The sequence below is a fragment of the Columba livia genome, chromosome Z, assembly GCF_036013475.1.
Source record: "Columba livia isolate bColLiv1 breed racing homer chromosome Z, bColLiv1.pat.W.v2, whole genome shotgun sequence".
NCBI classification, from domain to species: Eukaryota; Metazoa; Chordata; class Aves; order Columbiformes; family Columbidae; genus Columba; species Columba livia.
Genome location: NC_088642.1, coordinates 46,352,840 through 46,375,049, shown reverse-complemented (window position 1 = coordinate 46,375,049; position 22,210 = coordinate 46,352,840). Strand labels below are relative to the sequence as shown.

Genomic DNA, 22,210 nt, shown 5'->3' with positions numbered 1-22,210 from the left:
TAATACGAATATTCTCTATTTTATGCATATTCTGTAGAATATACATGGTTATCTGTAAACATGTGAACACAGCTTTTCTTTTTTTTTGCTTACTTGCTTACTGTAATAAAAAGGTAAAATCATGATCTGTTTTCCTTCTTTTCTGTACTTTCTGGTAATACTAAAAACAATTTTGATATGATGCTGTTTGTGACTAGACTGATTTTTTTGAAGAGGAATCTTTATGAACAAAATGTTAGTACTGGACTTTGAATTTTATATATTTCTCAGTCATAGGTGTAATGCTAAAAAATACTTGTAGTGTCCCTTGACTTTTGTTTGAAGTGTGGATCCCACACTACTTCTAGAGCTGTGCCTTCATCAGAGGGTAATCAAGTGTCATCAAGCAGAGATCAAGGGTTTTCTGGGCATTTGTAAACCAGTCAGAATATAATGCTCTTTTATGTAAGCAGTTTGCAACAGAACCAAAAAATTCTGTGATAATTTCCGCAACAAGCCTTTTCTGCAGCATCCTTGCACCTATGTAAAGACCAGTTTGTGGTCAGTTACAGATAACCTTGAATTCACTGTCACAGCAGCTGCAAGTTACAATATAAATAGACCAATATATCCCACCTCATTGAGTGAGCAGTTTTGTGTGTTGTGTGATCCAGATGGTCTATTAAGCAAAACCTGAAACTCCTTCCATTTCCTGTCCATTTTTGTGTGTTATGTTGGAGCAGCCATCAGAGCCTAGCATCAGAGACAATGAGGACTTTTAAAGTGGAACAGAAAATCTTGATCAGAAAAAGTCTTTCAGAAAATTGTTAATTAGTATAAGAAGAGATACTGTGAACAAAACTGCCCTGTTCCTTAAGGAAAAGTTACATTCTTACACTCTCTGATCATCCCCACATTTACTTGTGGCTTTGTAGACATGTTGTGGGAAACAGCAGAAGGTAGGCATTTCTCCTCTTACCTGGCATGTATAAATATTCTCAGGCCTCTCATCCTTCCTCTCTCTGTGACAAAAGAGATTGCCTGGACTGAATCTAAGCTTTTGCAATTTTCTTCCAAATGTACAAAGTGTGGTAGTGAATACTTTTCTTTCTCTAGCCTCTTTCAGTTCTGAAACTGAAGCTTCCTTGTGGAAAAGAGCTTCACATGTGGTTTCATCCCAAAAGGAATCTGAGGAAGCACGTACAGGTAGGCTGGCATAGCAACTGGAGTTGAAGCTTAGCAGCAGTGAACATGACCATGCTCAGTAAAATTTCAGACGGAAAGCAAGGTCCTGTCTAGAGACACTTTGGATTTGACTGTGTAATATTTGTTTCACAACTGCTCTTAATGGGATCCTATGCTGATCCCATAGGAGGGATTATGGTTATGGTGTTCAGAGCACAGTGGAAGATGTGTGTGGTACATGTTAATCTGAGGTGCAGCCAATGAGAATGATGCCAAATCATCCTGGTAAGTTGACAGAGCCCCGCTACTGTATAAACAAACTGACTATTACGCTTCATTTGTGCTGAATATTGCTGCTGTGGCGATGTAGCCTCTGCAGGCAAATTCAGTGTAGCAGTTAAAAAGGGGAAACTTGGCAGCCAGGGCTTCCTATCCATTCATTCTGTGTGCAAGCGGGAGAGAGCCAGGCAGTGCTTCTTTCCACCTCAGTTCTATTATTTGTTAAATGAAAATTACTTCCTTAAAATTATGATTTGAGTAATATTTTAGTACTGATATCCTTTGCTAGAAAGGCATGGTAGGTTTGCATGCACAGTTCATTCTGATTCAAGGTTGTTTCAGTCTTTTATGTATAATAAAATTATGATGATCAAAGCTTCACTTCAGAAAGGAGTTTGAAAAGGTCATTAACAAGGACAGAATAGTGTTTCTTGATTTTTTAACTTTGCCAGTTCTCAGTTTATTTTTGCAGTCTTACAAGTGTTTTCTCGCTTTCAGAAAAAGATTTTCTTTTTTATTTTTTTATTTTTCCTGAATTCTGATTAGCTTCCATAATTGATGAGTTACTGCTGGTTGATTATCATTCCATTGTATTCCTTCTCTGTCTGTATCTGCCTTGCTTTGTTACCTGCTGCTTTCCTTTATCTTCCTCTTCTGTCCTGGATGGTACACACCCCTCAGGGCTTCTCAGCATCAGCTGTTACCACTTCTAACTCCAGTACTTCATGTTGGTTAGGCAAGCACTTGGACTGAAGGCTGTCTGCAAAGCCTTCACACTGCATTTTTCATGCTGACGAAGAGGTTCTTCAGATGAGCACAGCACTCACCAGTGAAGTAGACTGCATATATGATAAATAACTTGGGGATAGCACTGTGGTCTTAAAGTCTTGGACTCTCCTAAGGAGGGCTTCGTAGCAGTATACAAAGGCTGTTCAGTTACACGCCCAAAAATTATTAAATGCAAGTTAGAAGGGCTTGTCACTTATGTCTGTTGTTTAGCTGAAATGAGACAAAATGTCTTTGAATGCTGAGGAAAACCTGACGGTGAATATCCAAGGTAGCTGATGCTAACCGTCTTGCTCTGTAAGAGCTCACGATGCCCATGAAAGGTACTGATGTGTTTTTCTGGTTTGATGTGCACACTCCATGAGAACAAACTGTCAAGATGGAAACCTACTCTGTAATATTTCAAGGCTAATGAGTAAATCTTTTTTGTAGCGTAGGCTAGTGTCTCTTCCTATCAGAAGCAGTGCAGTAAGCAGAATTTATTTCATTATCCATTGGGGGGAAAAAATGTCCTCTATAGCTGTTTGCTTCTGATAAAATCCAGTTATGGATCTGTGGACCTTTCCAGACTTCGGAGTAGAAATAGGAGTACAATGTCTACTTCATTTAATATGGTCATGGATCCAGGCTGCCCTCCGAAGAGAATTCTCTATTATGTATGTAAAATTCCAGCCATCTGTAGTAGGTTTGTTCATGGTAACAACATGGTAACAACAGATAAGACTGTGTCATCACACACTAAGGATTTGGTCAGCTAGGGAGGAAGCCGACAGATAAAGGAAAGCCCTCCTGACAGACCTGCTTTTTGTCAAGGGGTATGTGTTCCTGAACAGCTGCTTGGTACACTACTTCTACCCTGAACTGCTGGTACATTCCAGAGCTATGGTTAGATATTTAGGCCTTTTTACTTCAAGGGAGGAATGATGCAGGTAAGGAAGCAATTATATTCTCTAAGGCTGCCATGAGCATACACTGAATCCGTATGTGGGAGGGTTACGCTTTTGGTTTGTAGGTTGAATTATTTCTTCCTGGCACGTGTGCAAGTTGAACTCCATATGGACAGGCTATTAAATTCATGATCCCGTTGCAGCAAGCAAATGGAAAGATTGCTGTAATATTTGGCGTATTTTCAAGGCCAGTTGTTTTCTTACTGCATCTTGAATATAAATTTATAAAATACTACTTTTTAAGTAGTGAACTGATTCCTGAATCTCAACCTTACATACCTCTGCTCTTGTCTTGAATCATGGTCATGATGCATACTCCAGCGCACATGGCACGAGAGCACGATCTCCTGCTCTAGCAGTTGTGACCAAAAGTATTTTGCGTAGTACCTTGATGCAGCTTGGTTAATGGTCATTCAGCAGAAGTTGTTGAAGTTGTTGAAGTACATGACAGATTATGAAAAGGGAGATAAGAATACTATTTGGAAGGGGGCTTCAGCTGTTTAGAGTTATTTACAGGAACAACACTTATAAATTCTAGACTTTAGAATTGTAAATAAGCAATAGCATGCACGTGGTCGTGTTTGGTTACATCTCATTATGGATCTCTGACTGAAAGTTTATAGTAGATCTGTAAAGAGACAAAGGTGGAGTAATTAGCCTTGCACAATATGCAGAGGTAAAAACAGTTGTGTGCCTGTTCTGGCTCAGTAGCAGGAATAGAGCCATTTCATTACACTATAGGTGCTGGATGAGGAACTAGTGTTCCTCTCTTATGCTGAGTAAACAGTTTTTCTGGAACTGGTTTTTCACAGGAAATTAAGTACATGGCTTCTCTGTATTCCACATGGCATGAATAAAATACCACTGGCAGAAGCTATAAATCAATTCTGAACTGTTGTTAGTACACGGAAAAATCTAAGGAGAGTTCTGTTAGCTTGGTGTATGAAGCCTGCACACTGCTAGGCACGTTTGCCACTCTGGGGAATGTATTTAACAAGGAGCATAAGACAGCACTAATGAATACAGAAAAAGCAATAATGGAAGTAGCTGTCAGCTGTTAAATTTTGTTATTTAAGAAAGACAAATTTATTCCATATTATAGATACTCACAGTGTTGTGCAAGCATAGAGGGGTGTTTAAAAGTGTACATGAGGATGCTGTGCTATTGCCAACAGCACTTTCTTGGCAAAGTAATTTTTTTCTTCCCCTGTGTCTTACATTTATGGTTTGGTTCACTTTATCAATGCTACTGGCAGCTCTCCAAACCCTGCACTCCATCCAGAAGAAAGAGCCGAAGTGAAGCTGTGCCAAACCACAACTAAGGCAATCTTGGTTTGTTCGCTTTTCTTACAGGTAAAATTTATAGCGTTTATCAAGCAGTACTTCAATGACATTTACAGCAATAGCTGAGTTTCTCAGCACATATGCTGGAATTAAAAAATAAATCAGGAAAGGCCCAAAGCAAGGTCTTGGACTTTAGTACTCCCTGTGTCTTAGATATGATCTGAACCTGAGTCTGCTCCATGATTTTAGGTCTGTTCTGCTTTTGTAAGGGAAGAGAGGTTTCGGAATTTTTTTTTAGACCAGACTCCTTTCAAATACTTATTTTTCTTTTGTTTGTTAAAAAGCTGTCATTTGCAACCTTGGGAGAAAAAAATATTGGTCCTTTAAGTACTATATTCTGTTTTCCTTCATGTCTCCATCACCTTCCTGTTGTCCAAAAATCAGTAGGATAGGAGTGTGGATCAAAGGGAGCATATAGTAAATTCTTTTTGTTATTTTTAATACTAAAAATATTTATTGAAGAAACACACTGACAGGTTTTGTCAGTTTGAGAAGCTAATCACAATATTTCTGTGTTCACATTTAAGCATTTAGCATCTGTGGATTATTGTATTTTATTTATACAAAGCAGTCTGATCTAATTTAAGGAAACATGCTAAAAACAGATACATGGAATTGAAAATAGCACCTCTAAATAAAAGTATGACACTTAATTCACAGACTGCCTGCATTTTTGTAATCACTCTGACAAGTGCTAAATGGCAGTGTGTAATACTTGCTTTTCACATAAGGGATTACACAGAGAAATATCGATGGTGGGTCTAGTCCAGTACTTGTTTGTTTAAAAAGTAGAAATATGTATATGAATAATTAAAAGCTCCACCTTCAGTATGAATTAGTTTTCTTTTTAACTATTGTTCAATGTTAGAATTGTAAATTGGTACCAATTTTCTCTGTTGTTTGTTCCCCCTCTTCTTTTTTTATTTTTTATTCTTAAGTGCGTAACCTTAGTTAAAGAATGAAATAACTAATCAAAGCCAACTGTTCAATGCCTCATCTTTTTAGGTTTTTTGTAAAATAGTTTATCTTAAATCTCTGTGCTCGTTTGACTGAAGGCAAGTTAATTTTCTTCATGCAGTTAGGAACTTTTCCTTTTTTTGTAACTAGCACGGTCATTGTTTGGATTTGGTTTGAGATCAAGAAGATAACACCCCAGGGCAGAGTTAATATTTTCCTTTCAAAAAGTTTCCAGTGTCTTTGAGTTGGAATGAAGAGAATGTAAGAACTTACTGTTATCTTGGTTGTTGTCTGGGACCCAAGGTCTTTCAGGGCTCTCTGTCTGCGGGTGTGAGGCAGCGAGGAAGGGGCGCGTGGATGGGCCGGAGCTTGGCTGACATCCAGACTGATTAATAAGAGTATCCCATTAGTGTCATGTTTACTATTTAAGGATTGCTGGGTTTTCCAGCTGGGGAGACAGAGATGGAGACCTGTTCTGGTTCTGCTCTGTTTTGGTGGATTTCTGTTTGGCAGTTTCTTTAGTTTGGCCCTTTGCCATCCTGCCATTTTGCAGAGGCCTCTGGGCCTTTCTGCCTTTTTCCTGTTTTCTCTCTCTGGGATCGGTTTTGGGACCAGGCGCTGCTGCCCGGGACTGGCTGCTCGGTGTGGACAGGGTTCATGAGGAGTTGCACTGAGTCCAGACCCAGTGTTTGCAATCCTTCGCCTCTTTTTGTTTGGCTTTCATCTTTGAAATGTTACCAACTAGGTTATTTCTAGCTTGCTGAGGTTTCATCATTCAGAAACAGGGAAGTCAAATGTCTAATATTTCTAAAAGCAGAGGTAAATACTTTCACAGTGATAAAGCTGGTTGTTCCATGTGAAAAGAGAGACCGAGTGCATCAGCATATTTTCCTGTAATTTGTGCATTTTTTTAATGGGCTGAAATCCATGCTGGTAGCCTTGCATGCCAGGCCTAAGTCTAGGTAGTTTCAGTCTTGCCTTAACTCTCTTTTCCCTGGAAGCATTAACATTTGTCATTACTGTGACAAGGGGTAGAATCTTTCAATTGTGTTAGAAGTCTTTTGACTTCCATGTGTAGCTTTTGAAAAAGAAGAGGGGGGGTAACTTTTTATGTAGAGAGATGTGTCAGAATGCTTTCTGTATTTGCTGAGACTGCTTTTCTTGTGTGAAGAAGTCAGGCAGTTCCACCTTTCCAAGTGTAGCTCATTCTTTCCCAACATCTCTGTATGACATTAACTAAGCAAGAATGAAAATTTAACCAAGTTGCTTCTTAGACTCATGATGGCAGCAGCAAGCCTGATGAGAGGCTGCTCGTTCTCCTGCCTGTCCCTCTAGCTAACTGTGTCCTCCCGTAACACAACCAGTGTGGAGCTACCATTAAGCTGAAATAAGATCAGTAGAAGATGCAGAAGCTGCAAGTTTCTGGTTGTTTTTAATAATTAACAGGGAGAATTATTAAAACCAGCCTGCAAAAAGATAGCAGAGACCTGTTCTCCCCTCTCTTGTGGTGACCAGAAGATTTAATGATGGAAGAGGTTCTGGGGAGAAAGAAAGAAGTAATCAGTGCTGGAATAGTCACAATGTCAAAGTTTAATTTTTCCCAGGAAATTTTCCTTCCTATGTGGAGGCTTATGGGAAAGAGATTTCTACAGCAAAATATCCATGGATACAGTGTGAACTGAAAAACCAGTATCTTACTTTTTTTCTAGAACTAGATGTTGGGAAAGGGACTCGGCTTTACAAACATTGTAAATATCTGTTTTCTTGTTAGTTGAGTTGATGGAGCTTCCTCATTCTTACATGCCACCATTTGTAGCTCTCCTGCTTACGGCATGTATTGGAGATGGGAGGAGGGAATAGCTGGTTGAAGGTGAGATGGGAAGAGAAGATATCCTACAAAAGAAAATTATAGAACACAGAGACAAAGTTTAAGCTTGGGTTGCAGAAGTGAACAAGTGAAAGAGAAGGTATAAAAATGGTGTATATCTAAAAGGAAAAGATGAAATGCTGAATTCAACTGGGAAGATGCCACTCCACCTCTCAAAAAAAAGAGTAAACCCAGGAGGACCAGTGAGAAATTCCAAGGTAACAGAGTAAAATTACTTCTGTCTTTCTGATTTAAAGGAGTGTTTTACACTGTGTTGTTCAACAAATTACAAAGAAGCCTTTAAACTTGGAACTCTTTTAAGGATTTTTGACCATTAAATGAAGAGTGGGGAAGATGTCGATAGGAATAGCAGCAGAGATGATTCTAACTGCTTTGTGAATTTACTTTCCAGGTGCACAGGAGTGGGGGTCCTGAGTCCCCAAGTCATTCACTAGTGACTAGGTTATAAGGAACATAGAAGATGAGATAGTAAATTAAGTCCTAACACATTCAGTAATTTTCTGGTACTAAAAATTACACTGACAAGCATGTACCATAGCTAAGCTCTATGAAGCAGGGAAATCTGTTTTCTGGAGTGCATCTTCTATGGCCTCAGTTAAAATAGTAAGGTTTAGTAGTCTTTTTCAGAAAAGAAAATATAGTTAAGCAATTTTAAATTTATTTTAATTTTGTAACTTGGAGATGTCATGCAGTCATCTCTGTGATATGCACAGTCTTCAGCGCGATACATCACCTTGGTTGCTACTGGATGCACGGTAGACTGTAACAATAGTCTCCAAAATGTGCTGTGAGGCTTTGGGCATGAGTTATAGGCAGGGAAGAGACACTTTGAGAGAATGCAGGAGGGACTGGTTTTAATTTCCTGATCAGATGACTGTGCAGAAGATCTACTGCTGAAGGAGGGATCTTTTTTCATTTTTCTCTTTCTTGGTAGGAAGGAAAATAACCAAGCTCTAGAGACAGTGCTTTAAGAGATATGCTTACTCTCTAGGACAGAGAGTTCTACATTTGTCTTTTACCTTTTTATAGCACCCGTCCTGGCTATGCAGTTTTATTAATGGAGTCACACATCTAATCCTTTCAGCTGAAAGCAAAATTGCAGCATTAGTGACTAGCAAGTATATAGGGCTTTGCATGCACAAGGGAGGGCCTTAAGAATATTGTGGAAGGCATCTGTAAATGCTCAGATGATTGTGGATCTATTAAAAGGATAACAAAATTCTAAAGTGTTAAACGAAATAGAAAAAGATTGCAGCTAACTTCTGCTCTCTTTACCATATATCTGGATACAGCACAAAGATCTCTATGAGCTGGTTTTTGGTGTTGTGTGGGGGGGTTGGTTTTGGGGTTTTTTGGTCGTGGTTTCGTTTGTTTTTTTTGTTTGCTTGGTTTTGGTTGGGTATTATTGGTTGGTTGGGTTTGTTTTGTTGTGTTGGGATTTTTCTGTTTTGGTTTGGTTTTAATAGTAACACAAGCTAGGGATCCAAAACTATCATAAACATGTTCCCAGCTGGAAGAGCGTACCCCATTGTTTTTTCAATTCTATGCGTTCTGGGTCGCCTTATAACCAAACCCACTGAGCTGTTAGTTAAGACATCTGTCAGCTAGAAGTGATAGAAAAAGTTACATAGTAGTAAGCTGTTTCAAAATCCTGAGTTATTTGGAAGAGAGATGCAATTCACAATGAATTCATTTTTCTCCATTTGAGTACCTTTATGGAAATAAGTTTCCATGCAGTACAGTTTATATGCACATTTAGTTGTTTCAGAGGATTCACAAGTACGTTTTCCTAAGTTTTTAAGGTACTTAATTTATATAGCAGTGTGGAGAAAGTTTAAAAAAAAAAAAAAAAAAAAAAGCCAGGGAAGCATACAGCATCCAGAGGTACAAAGGGAGCTACAAGGAATTGTCATTTTGGGTTTAGACGAAAGGAAGGAAAATAAACGCAGGGTGATGTCTGCTTCTTGATTTTGCTTTGCTTACATTATTTTTCAGATATTAAAGTATTTGACTGTGGTTTGGAGAGCAAATGATTTGTACACAGGATTTGTAGTTTTTCTTTTAAACCTTTACTATGTGAAAGAAAATGGGTTATACGCAGTCTGACAAGATATCTGGGAGAGAACAGGAAACTGTTTCTTGTAGTGGAAAGTGCTCTTTTTTCATGCATACTAAGCTTTGAAATCTTGCAAAATTTTCATGCCAATTGTGTCACAATTCTGTGAAAGTAAATGTAGTAGTTTTAAAGAGCAGATATCACAATTACTGACAGCTGCAGCATTTGGAAGTTCAAAGCTGAAGACCAAATAGAGAAATAATAGTGAAGTACATTTGACTACCTATGTATCATCTAATTACTGTCTGTGTTTTATTAGAGTAAAGGCTCCTTTACACTGTGTCTGCTCATACAATTCACATAAGTGCAAAAGTACATTTCTTAAATGCTCAAAAATTTGGGAGGGCAGGTAGGGAAGCAAACTTGGCATGCAGATCTTTTAGTTCAGAGTCCCTGTGGATGTTAATGAAAAACTTAAACTAAACTTCTCAAGATGCTTTTTGAGTTTTGAGGTGTCCTTTGTCATTTGGTATTTGGTAACCACCTCATCTGCTCAGAATTATAAGAAGCTTCCACTTGGGTATACTCTGGAAGCTCATGAGAACCAACTGAAGAATGTGCATGCCCAAAGTATCAAGACAGATGAGAGTATTAGATCCTCTCCCAGTAGAAAATGGTACCTCTAGGTAGGAGATAATGGGTTTGAATTTTGAACAGTGAGCAATTACCTATGTGTTCACAACATGAATAGGAACTGTAATAATCTTGGCCCTGTAATAATCTTGAGAAAATAGTATTAAGTAAAGGAGGGTTTTGTGCAATGTTAGTGTGACTGTGTACTCATGTGCAGATACAAACTCAATGCTTCTGGGTTTGTTTGGGCTTGTCAGAAAGGTCTTCCAGATGCATTCTACTTGGTTTTGTTAAATACATGCTATTATTCTGAACCCCTTAAAGCTTTGTGTGAGCGTTCAGAATACAGTTAGTGGAAGAAGCAGCCAGCAGAAGGCAGCTCTTGTCCACAGGGATTTCTCAAGTGACTTGACTATGTTTAGCTAATAAGATCTCTCTGCAGTTGAACAGTGATGAACAAATAATCTTTTGATTCGACTGCCGTGAGTTCAGAGAAGCTGTTTATCAGGGATGGGAATAAGCAAACGGGTTATGAGTACTTCGTGCTTTCTTTTTCATCACACAACAGAATACATTTCTGCTTCTGCAGAATTGACTTGAGATTTTCTAGTAAAGCAATGCATTCAGATAGAAAGGTACTGATAAGATGAAGTCATCTCTGTCATTTTAAACAAGCTATGGTCAAGCAACAATTCTGTTCATTGTTTCCAATACTATTCTGGAACTACATTATAATTTCTAAACAAAACCAGATATCATAAAACTATATGTCAGGTTTTCTTGTGTTAAAATTTTAATAGAAAAAGTATAGCGAGACGATTAAAAAAATCTGTCTCCATGGCTTCCTGTCTAAACAGTCCCTTTGAGCATGCTAGGGTAACACGACATGTAAGTCTGTTCTTCCATCTGCTGGTCTAATGATACATCAATTTATAACAAAACATTCGCTCCCTAGGCCTTCCAGTCTTGTGCCCTGTATCACTGACATCGCGATCCATTTCCTTCATGCTTTTAGTCAGACCTCTATTACCAATCTGTAACTGTATAAAATGGTTGCAAGACTGATGTTTTGATGTTTTTTCCTTGTGGTTTGTTGTTGGTTTTGTTTTGTGTGGCTGGGGGGGTTTGTTTGTTAGTTTGGGTTTTTTGTGGTTTTGGGGTTGGTTGGTTGATTTGTTTGTTTTTCAGGCTTGTCTTCCTTTCATTTCTCTCCTTTCCTTTTCCATCCTTCCACTATTACAGGGCAAAGAATGTGGAATTGGTCCTCTGAGAATGGAGATTTGGTTTAGTTTAGGTACCTGGAGAAGTTCATGCCATAAAGCCTTAGCTAGTGGAAGAAATTATTTTTCCTGAACTATGTTAGTGAATGTCAAGACATTACACCAAAGCAGATTTCTCTTTTGGATTTGAGAGGTCCAATCCTCAAAGTGATGGAGGCAAGTAAAAACACTTGCTAATAATCCACTGGTAGGCCTTCCTCTTTAAAACACCTCTCATTTTGAGTTTGAGTATTTTCTGCCTTTAGCTAGGAGTCAATATGTGTTGCTATGTCCTTGTCTGAATGGTTGAAGAGCTCCTGTCAGCAGGTACTTCTCTTTAAGCATTGTTTTTCCCTTCAGATCTATGCATTTTCTGCAGTAAGCTTTCTTTCCTCGCAGCAAAGACTTAAGCCACCCTAAGCAAGACCAGGGTCAGAAACAAGTCTCACTGTAGATAACCTCTTCACCTACTGCTGCAATAATGTAACCCATATTTTCCTCAGCAATTTTGTTTCTTAACAACATCTAACCAAACTCACTTTGAGGTTCCTTGAAGAGTGATGAGTCCTTTGCCATCTCTCTTCATAGGACATTGTGCCTCTGTGCAGGCTGCTCTGACTCTAGCAACAGGTATTTCTACCTGTTCTGTCCCAAGCAGAGATAAAGTCTGTGACACGATGAAGAGGGCTGCACACACAGAGCAGATTACAAAGTCTGTGAGGCAATGAAGATGGCTGCACACACAGAGCAGATTCTCTCATTTTAAGCTCACAAGAGTTGTAAGGTGCTTTTTCTTTTATTTTTTTTTTTTCTTAAATCTTTTAGAAAGCAGTTGCACTGTCTTCTCTAAGGGTGGAGTACTGCCAGAAATGCTGACTAACAGCACTTTTTTCACTTGTATTGATCTCTCTCTAGGGTTTTAAGTGCGTAACCTTGAAATGTGTGGCCTGGATACTTACCAATTCCACATGTAGGGCAGTGTCACGGATATATTCTCTGTGTGATAAGCTTCAGCTTTATCAGTCTTAGAGGCATTTATGATTAATTACTGCCAGCATTTTGGGAACATGTGCATTTCTACAATTGTGTGGATGTACAGTTGAAGCAATGATATGTTCCTTCTCATTATCAAGTGTAGAAATATCAATGTAGTAGGTGCTGACTTACTACAGTCTGGTAGGTTGCTTGCAAACAGCATGTACATTCCTGGCTTTCCAGGTGTTTCTCATTTGCTTCACTGATCAGATGCATTTGCAGCTTGCACTTCCACTGTCTGTAACACACCTGTCCTTGTATGCAAGTGCAGCTGAAACAATCACAGAGGAAAAAAAAAAAGGCAGAAAGCTGAGTTTAACTAATTTTTTGTATGATTGACTGGATGGTTAGCTAAATTTTCATTGTGGCAAATCTCTGTCCTGCTGTGGCAACTGATCTGGAGTGTACAGCATAACTTTAATTTGGGGATTTTCTAATCTCACCTAAACTGTTAAAAGCTGCTCAGTCTGCCTCAAGACTGGTTTCTGGCTGACTTGGAATTTCTAATGTTTGAGATAGTTAAAGTAAAACTAGCCAACAAGTATTTGACACAAAATAGCTGAATACCAAGTGAAGAATCAGAGAGAAATAGCTTGATATTGTCAGCTGGCATGAAGGAACTAAGTCTAATGAGTGTAAATTATGTTTGTTAGGATTATTAGCATTATTAGCGTTTCTAATTAGCAATTTTGTAAACTGGGCTTCCAAGCCTATTCTGCAAGTATGCAGAATACTTCATCTTACCAAGAGACTACAGAGCATGGCTTTGTTAGGAAGCAGTGAGATGATGCTGGCCAGTGCAGTGGGGCCTTGCTTAACAGCGAGGAAATCATGGCCCTATTGAAGTCCATGGCAAACCTCTTCTTAAGTCAGTAGATTCAGATGTCAGCTGTAGGTGCTGGATCAGAGCTGGTATTTTCTACCTATTCCAAAGAAAGAATTAATGGTTTAAGATGATGAGACCTCAGCAGGAGTTCCTGGGAAAAGAGATGTCGCACAGAAAAAGCCAGTGAAAATTAAATACCACCTTAGTAGCTGGATCTAGATCTGACCACTTGCAGTCTAGATACAGCTTCATGTCCTGTGGGGCAGAGCCATGTGAGCTTGTGGGAAATGAATTAGCATGGTAAAGGTAAAACCTTTCTTCTTTTGGTTACTTTTGGAGAAGTGTAAGGTACATGTCAATGTGTGGTGCACCAGAGGTACTTGAATGTCTCCCTGGGTCCCTCACACCTGGTCGAGAGTAGGGGCAGTGCCAAACCTATCGCCTTAATTATAGGCCTTAGCGACAGCAAACGCATTTGCCAGAAGATAATAATTTCAAATGCTTGTGATGGCCGATGTGCCAAAGAGTAATACCAGGGCACAACATTGGCCCTTCTTAAGCTGGAAAAGCAAATGACTGACAGCATCCAGCCATGGTGCTCAGACCACATCCTTACAGAATAAAATGGCCCTGAGAGTTGCTGGAAGTAGATGGAAGGCTCCTGGGGAAATATCTAGGCTTTGTCACCAGGAAAGGACGGTTCTTTTTTTCTTTCTTCTGCTCATGTAACTTGATTGGGTTTATGCCTGAGTGAACCAGCTCCTGCTGAGCATGCCTCACTGTCTGCTGCTGTGCTTTGTTCCTGTCACACACTTTACAAAAATCTGTGTTTTTCCCAGCTCTAAAAAAAAACCTCTCATTGTTTTCAGGTGTTATGTGGCTGATGCTGTTCTTGGGCCAGTCCAACAGAATGTCACAGGACTAAGATGCTGGGCTCCTTTTGGTTCCAATAAACTTTGGAAGCAAACATGTCTGTTGTTCAGTATCACACTGTGTTGTATGGTGCCTAGGGATGCAATTATTTACAAATGTAAAGTCTGAAATTAAAAATAGAATTATTTTTGTTAACTTTAGCCCTTGTGGAAAATAAGTAAATACTTACATATGTAATAGGGTCAAATACTGTTCCTGGGAATTAATAGACCTCATTTTTTAAAAAAGAGAATAAAATAAAGTAAAAGACATTAAGAATTTGTACTTGGCAGAAGGGCAGAAACATTACATTACACCAGACACAGGTTTAAGAATAAAATACCAGTAGGTGCAGCATTAAGACTAACCGCCCACAAAACCACACCAAGCATTTAGAGTGAAAGAGATAAGCTGTGCACAACACCCAGCCTCTGTTCACATTCAAAGCTCAGGTTACTTCCAACACTCTCTAACAAACACAGAGCTTCTCATAAAGAATACTGAAAGCCTCCCAAAGTGGAAGTAAATTTCTCTCTGAAAACTTATCATTCTTCTTAATAAGTTAAGTGCTTAGCTGTAATGTTTACCAGTAATGGAATAAAGTTTATACCTCCTTATCAGATATTAAGGGATAACTTTGATAACTGATAGTCCAAGTTAGATGAACTGTTTAGTCTGCTTTTTAAGCATGCTTAGAGGTATGCAAATATGAAATGCTTTATGCTTTCATAAAACTTAGCATACAGAGCTTCCAGGAAGGTGTCCTAAAATTTAGGTGAATTAGTAACTTGATGTTATGCCTCCAGGTCTTTAGATTATCTTGATTTTTCCAGGAAATCCTGCCTTCTAAAAAAATTGTGCAAATATAGACATTGCTTTAACATGACCAAAAGTCCTAGTTTTGTGTCATATTTTTCCTTACAATTTAACTGTGCTTCTAAAAAGAGCTGAAAGTGAAGCATATAACTGAATTTGTCTTGAGAAAACGGCCTTTTTCCTCTATTCCTGTTTCTACTTCCTCTTTTAGTTGCAAATATTACTGTGTTGTGAAAACAGGTTCAGGGGTTTTGTGTGAAAACCCCCCCAGGCTATAGTGAAATCCTATCTGCAGGTCATTGCACACAGCAGCCCTATAAGTGATAGGTTAATATGTAGGTGCAGCTTGGCAACGTGTACTGATCCCAGACTCACCCATGAAATGAGTAAAAGACTGTGTCAGTTTATGCCCATATGTTAAGTTTTATGTGAGGGACCCAACCTTTTCCTCCGTAAGTCCTTCTCCATAGTTAAGCGGCAAAGAAGCTCCTTCACAAATGTGCAAGATGCCCTCAGGCTTACTCAGAACCAAGTTCTTTTGACAGCAACATCATTAGAAGAAACACAATATAGAGAACAAGAGGTTTCATGGATCTGGGATTTATTCTTTGGAGCAATTAACAGCTCATTGAACTGAGGATTTGGTTATCAGTAGTGTCTTTATGGAAGAATAATAAAGTTGATAATAGTTGCCATTCGATTTTATTTAATAGAGTGGTGAGGCTTTTTCTTAGCAGAAATCAGGAAATGAGCAATCTTGTTAACATGTCCCGCTCTAAGTTGTTGGTTGTCATTGCAACACTGTGCTGCCAAGGTCAAAATAATAGAAAAGTAGGGTAATGTAGTCTATAAATTACTTTCACCTGTTGAGTTAGTGTATTCCTGTTCTGAATGGATTCTAGAAAAATGGATGTTAATTAACTGACTGGTAGACATTTGCTTTAAAGAAAAAAATGAGGAAGATACAATAATATTATTAGAAGAGAACAGAAATATCGTCTGGTCTTAATTACTCAACAGTGCTTAGTGGTGATTAGTCATTGCTGGCATTACTAAGGACAAAATACTTAGTCTGACGTTTTGTAAAAAATCTCTAAATGCTCAAGTCTGATCTTGGATCCTTTTTCTTTGGTTCTTGCAGATCTTTACTAAGTTCTATTGTTCCTGTCAACATTCATATCAAAGTCAGAAACTCTGCTATTTGTGCACAAGAGAAATCAGTTCTGACATTATCCTGTTATTATGTATTATTCTCATCTATAACTTTTCACTATCATATCTTATTTTTCAAAATAACGCACTGAATGTTTTATCGAGTGATCTCTGCAGCTATGGCATGTTCACATGCTATATCCCACAGCTCCTGCCATGAATACTCACTGCTTGTCCCATGGAATCACAAGCTACCTAATGTTGCTCTAGTTATTTCTGCTTCAGACTGAATGACTCTAGAAGCTACAAACCACTTTGAGGACAGTAATTTGAACACTTCTGTATTTTTTTCTGTGTTCATGTATTTGGACTAAACTGTGGAAGTGGGGCAAGCGTCTTTTTCTCTCCCCTTTTTGAAATTTATCTTTCTTTTTAAGATTGAATGAATCTGTTTCTATTTGTTACACAAAACTGCTGAGTTTTGAGAACAAAATATCCTTGTCTAACTACCATGGCTACATGTAGAGAAGCACAGTGGCTTGGATGGAGCACAAAATTGAGGATTGCTAGAATGTGGAAGAACAGTCAAAGCTATGAAATAAATCTGTGGGTCATGCAGCTTGCCAGAGGACCTTGATAACCTGCTGCTCAAATCCTATGAATCTTTTTAGAAAGAACAGTATAAAAAAGCAGGAGCCATGCTTTGCTTCCTGGTGGAAGGTGGGAGTGGAGATGGCCACTGGTGTCACTTGGCCCAGCTTTCAAGCTCATGATCTTAGCAGGGTCCATGCGTAGATCCCCCTTTGGGAGGTGGGAGAAGAGTTTTGTTATATACAGTTGACCAATGCTTTTTTTTAATATTCTGTTAAATTTATATTAGTCTGCCCAAACTTTGCAACAACAGTCATAAGACCACTGGGAATATATTGAAAACTTAACACATAAAAATTGTAAATATGGTCTCTGCATGGAAATACCCATGGTGAATGTAAGCAAAAAAGACTTATTTCTGGCTTAACAGTCATGATGAATAGGCAAGCTTCACAGAAAGTAAGCCAAAGGATACAGTCAACTGGCATAAAACTTTTATTGACTATGATACTTATTAGGATGTGACAGTAGACACTAATGAATGAATACTCTTGTGAAGCTGTTATAGCCCAGGCAGTCTGAAGCATTTGAGTTTTGGTGCTTTATAAAAAGCTAGTATAGAAGAAAGTGTACCATATTCCATCCTTGCAATGGGATTTCATCCTACATTTTAACTTTTATCCAACGATCAGGTTGTAGCACCATGTAGTGACTGCTAGTCTTCATTGAGACTGTCCTCATTGTTCCTTTTACTTCTCTCTGGCGTCCCTCTGGAGGGGCCGTACTACAGCTAATAGTCTTGGTGCTGGGGAACCAAACATCTTGGGATGAAGTTCAATAAGGCCAAGTGCCGGGTGCTGCACTTTGGTCACAACAACCCCCTGCAGCTACAGGCTGGGCGCAGAGTGGCTGGAGAGCAGTGAGGCAGAAAGGGACCTGGGGGTACTAATTGACAGGAAGCTCAACATGAGCCAACAGTGTGCCCAGGTGGCCAAGAAGGCCAACGGTATCCTGTCCTGTATCAAAAACAGCGTGGTCAGCAGGACAAGGGAAGTGATCCTTCCCCTGTACTCTGCATTGGTGAGGCCACACCTGGAGTATTGTGTTCAGTTCTGGGCCCCTCAGTTCAGAAAAGACATTGAAGTGCTGGAGCGGGTCCAGAGAAGAGCAACACGACTGGTGAAGGGACTTGAACGTAAGACCTATGAGGAGAGGCTGAGGGACCTGGGGTTGTTTAGTCTAGAGAAGAGGAGGCTTAGAGGTGACCCCATCACTCTCTATAACTACCTGAAGGGAAGTTATAGCCAGGTGGGGATTGGTCTCTTCTCCCAGGCAGTTAGCAATAGGACAAGGGGGCATGGGCTTAAACTCTGCCAGGGAAAATTTAGGCTGGATATTAGAAAGAAATTCTTTACAGAGAGAGTGGTCAGGCATTGGAATGGCCTGCCCAGGGAGGTAGTGGACTCGCCGTCCCTGGAGGTTTTTAAACTGAGATTGGACATGGCACTTAGTGCCATGATCTAGTAAACGGACTAGAGTTGGACCAAGGGTTGGACTAGATGATCTCTGAGGTCTTTTCCAACCCAGTCGATTCTGTGATTCTGTGATCTTCATGGGCAGTGGGGTAGAAACCTCTGGGGAGAGCAGCAGGTGGTGATAAGGCTTGAGGACAATCAGGAGGTATGATACAACTGCAGAGACAGATGCAGTTGTTCAGCTCTCTTTTTCATTATTTTAGTAGACATCTAACCAGGGATTCTTACATGTTGATGTGCAATTCAGAGAGTTAGCACCTAATAAGGGTTTAAAGTTACACACTCGAAAATGGTGACTGCTGCTTTGGGATTGTCAGTGTGTGGTGCCTACCCATAGCTTGGTGTTCCTTGCTGATGCTTACTTCTTCCATTAAGCCGCCATCTGTGATGTGAAGGAAGATGATATAATCCAAGATGTTTGGAATATAGGTGAAGTGCATTAGACCTGCCTCTTCATTTCTCATCAAAACTGAGCTCTGGTATTCCATTTCTTGTTGTAGCTGACCAGTGTTTTATCTCAGGCAAGACAGTAGCATGACGTGAGGTCAATGCTACGATAGTCTGGAATCCTTTCTTATCCATGTGGTTCTTCCTATCAGTGTGTGAGCTGCATGAGAGCTTGCCTTGGCATTGCCTTGACAATTGCCTTGGCGTCAATTTGAGGCCTTTTTGAAGTTTTTTTTCCCCCTTCATTTCATTAGTCAGAGAGAATGGCCCTCAGCTGAAGTTGAATAATATTGATCATGTAAACTGGTGATTGGACACATTTGCAGAATCCTTTGAAAATGCAAGCTGCAGCGTGTTCCTGCTCTTGATAATTCTCCAGCAGCAGCTTTGACTGACTGGTGGAGGTTTTATTGATAGACTTTGGTAGATGGCTTTTGCCAGGGTTGGAGCAACAAAGCCAGAAGGAGTTTGTTCTATGTCTGGCACATAATCATACTCAAGGGCAGCCCTGTGTCCCCCTCAGCCAGATACTTTACAAGCCTCACTGGGCTGAAGACTGGAAGATTAATTTTATTGTAACTAGCTCAGGGTTTAGGTAATTGATTTTCTGAGGGCTTAAGAAAGAAAGTAAAATTGTAAATCTGACACAAGGTCGGTGTTAGTTGTTTGCTTATCTGCTCAAGGCTGTTTGTGAGAAGCATCAAATGCATTTCTCTCTAAAATTTTTGGAAATAAAACACTATAACAGTTCATAGCTGGGACTGGTAAATATACAGGGATTGTTTTAGCTTTCAGTATTGATGAAGTAATCTTAGTATCTTCACATGGGGACGGCCTTAGAGCCTTGTCCTTTGGGCTCTTTGAACCATCAAATTAATCTTCAAGGTCTGATTCCCTTTGAGCTCAGATCTCTGTGAAAGAGAATAAAATAACTTGTGTGGATGTCACTGGAGGCCTTACAAACTTACAGATGTCCTCAGACTGACTCTTCCTAAGGGGCACGGTCCGTGGTGGCTGAAGAAGCTTCTGGTGCAGATCTGTGCTGACGGAAGCCATCCTGCACAAGGCACTTAGCTGGGCACTGCAGGTTGTCAAAATCTGGTGGGCAGAGGCAGCTGAATGTGGCCAAGACTAAAGTGGGCAGCTGGACCCCGGAGCTTGGAGGGGGTTACCTTCCCAGATGCTTCAGGAGGAGCCATGCTGGTCATTGACTGGACACCAGATCTCTGTACAGGCTGCTGCCAGAGCTGAGGAGTCAGCTCAGAACCCAGCATGCTCAGAGAGCTTGACTTTGAGACAGACTTGTGGCCATCACCTAGCATGTTATTCATGATAATCCCGTTCTAAAGCATTCACAAGAAACAGCAGTTTGTAGTGTGACAGCTTAAATCATGTTTGAGGGAGGCTAGTGCAGCAGGGGGAGGAGAATTACTTACTGCAAATGGAGTATTAACAGGGCACAGAATAGTCTTTGTTTGGACCAGCCCCTGATGTTGATCAAATCTTAGGAGGCTGGAAATGGAATCCTACATCTTTCTTTTCCCCTTCCAGCAAAATGCAGAGCTATTTTTTCATGACTGCCGAAGTTGTAGTTTCTCTCTTACTGATGAGTCTGTGCCAAGGCAGGCAGGAAGATGAATGTGGCAGCTAATCCTCCTGTTCCTACTTTCCTTCTACTTGTGCCTGTAGCCTTTCAATCCATGCAGTTCAATTGCAGCATAAAAGGATGGTTTCCCTTATAGCAGCTTATTTTAAATTTAGGCTGTGCTGAAACCTGAGAGATCAAAGTATTTTCAGTAGCACAGGAGGAACTCACCCATAATAAAGCCCTTAAAGCTAACTTCATAGCTGTAAGGTGACTTCATTGCACAGGACTGGTTGGTCAGTTACTGATAGTGCCTATAGGGTTGTGTTGCAGAGGTATGATAATCCTGCTTTTAAGGACACATCTTGGGCTGGAAGTAATAGCCAGCTGCAAGGCTGGTGTAGGGTTTCAGCTGTGACCTACAACATGAAGTTAATTCCTAATTGCTGTTTGAGTGCCTGTCGTTCAGGTCCTGCCCATATGAACAACCAGCATTTTACACCAACTGCAAAAAGTGCAGTGGGGAAGCAGAATTGGAAGTACATAATACCTCACTAGACATTACTGTTGTAATCATGCTCTGCTGACATTAAGATTTAGAAACTAACAGGCAGCTCTCTCAGTCATTTTAGATATTTTACACTTATACATGTTGCTCTTTCTGGCTTGCTCTCACTAGTTCATATTCTAGCTCGTTTTAGAGGTTTCAGACCAAGTTGGGCCTGGTTAGTTTCATTTGAAAGCTTTTGTTAACTACATCAAAGTGGAACAATGAAAAATTACTAACTCAAGTGACTATGGGACAAATTTTGCCATGGGAATTGGTGTTTTGTATATGTTTATATATTAAAGCAAGATAATACAAGGACATCTTTCTCCAAGCTTATTTGGACAGTGCCTGACAGACCACCATTTGCTTGTTCACACTTGGTTAGGGGCAAAACATGTTCAGGAGTATAAACAGGTACATATATTTTTTCCTTCCTGAAGAGACTAATGGCAAGCAGTCAGTTACTGCCTTCCATTTGCACCAAAAAAATATTAAACAGGTGAAATTTGCCACCATTTGGACTCCCACACCTCCGCCTGCACTGGCCTGTTGCAATTTGTTGCTTCTGTTGGGCGTTGGGCTCTTGTTTTGCTTTTGAGAAGGCAGCGAGCTCTGGTGTGGGCCAAGGTTGTCCAGTATTTTGGGGTTGAGACAAGGAATTTTCTACCTCTGTTTTCCTTTTTTCAGCTCTGCTTGGTGGTTATGAGCTGATGGCTATATGCAATGACACAGATGTCAGTTTAGTTTCTGGGAACACTTGATGACAAATACCTATCCATAATTAGTCCATCCACTGGTTGTATCAGCAGTCAGGAATGTAATGTGCTTGAAGCAGATACTGTCAGAAAGTGCAGATCTCACAAACATTAGGTGTGCATATGTGTTTTAATCATTGCAAGGATGTGACTGTTCAGCTTTGGAAAAAAGCTGCATTGAGGAAGGGTTTCAACAAGACTTTGGCTTACTTTCAACTAATTTTTTAATCACTCTTTTGAATCAATGTTCTTCCTTAGGGTTACAAATAAGTTGTATGTCTGAAGGGTATTACATAGACAAGTATGTCAAGAGCATTAAGATATATTTTATAGCATTATGTGATATCAGGAATTCATTCTGCATCCACAGCATCAGTAAGAGATAAACCAGGAGGTAGGAAGCAGAGTTGTTGGAGAAAGTAAGCTCCCTAACAAAGACAGTGGGGGTACTTTTGATGGAAAATTGAACAAATTTAAGGACAAGCATGACTAACTGAGAACAATGCGCAGATGGTATGGGAAATTTAATTAACCTTTGGCAATGCAGCAGTCTCAAAATGATGAGACAAAAATTCACTAAGATTCACTAGTCTACTAAGGTGTTCATACATTAAGTGATCAGTTTTTCTACTTCAGTATCAATGTTATTATAAAATGCCTATCAAAAATATATCAAGACCCAGAAGCAAACAC

At 39.7% G+C, this 22,210-nt stretch overlaps 1 protein-coding gene across 4 annotated transcripts in view; it reads left to right on the top strand.

Annotated features, from left to right (window-relative positions):
• MARCHF3 (membrane associated ring-CH-type finger 3) overlaps positions 1 to 22,210 on the top strand; it is a 96,524-nt gene that overhangs the window by 16,169 nt on the left and 58,145 nt on the right. The window contains exon 2 of one of the 4 annotated variants that reach the window (XM_021288007.2): positions 1,096 to 1,185. The exons of the other annotated variants lie outside the window; for them this stretch is intronic. The gene's annotated coding sequence lies outside the window, so the exon portion shown is untranslated. The remainder of the gene's footprint in view (positions 1 to 1,095; positions 1,186 to 22,210) is intronic. 4 annotated transcript variants of the gene reach the window in all.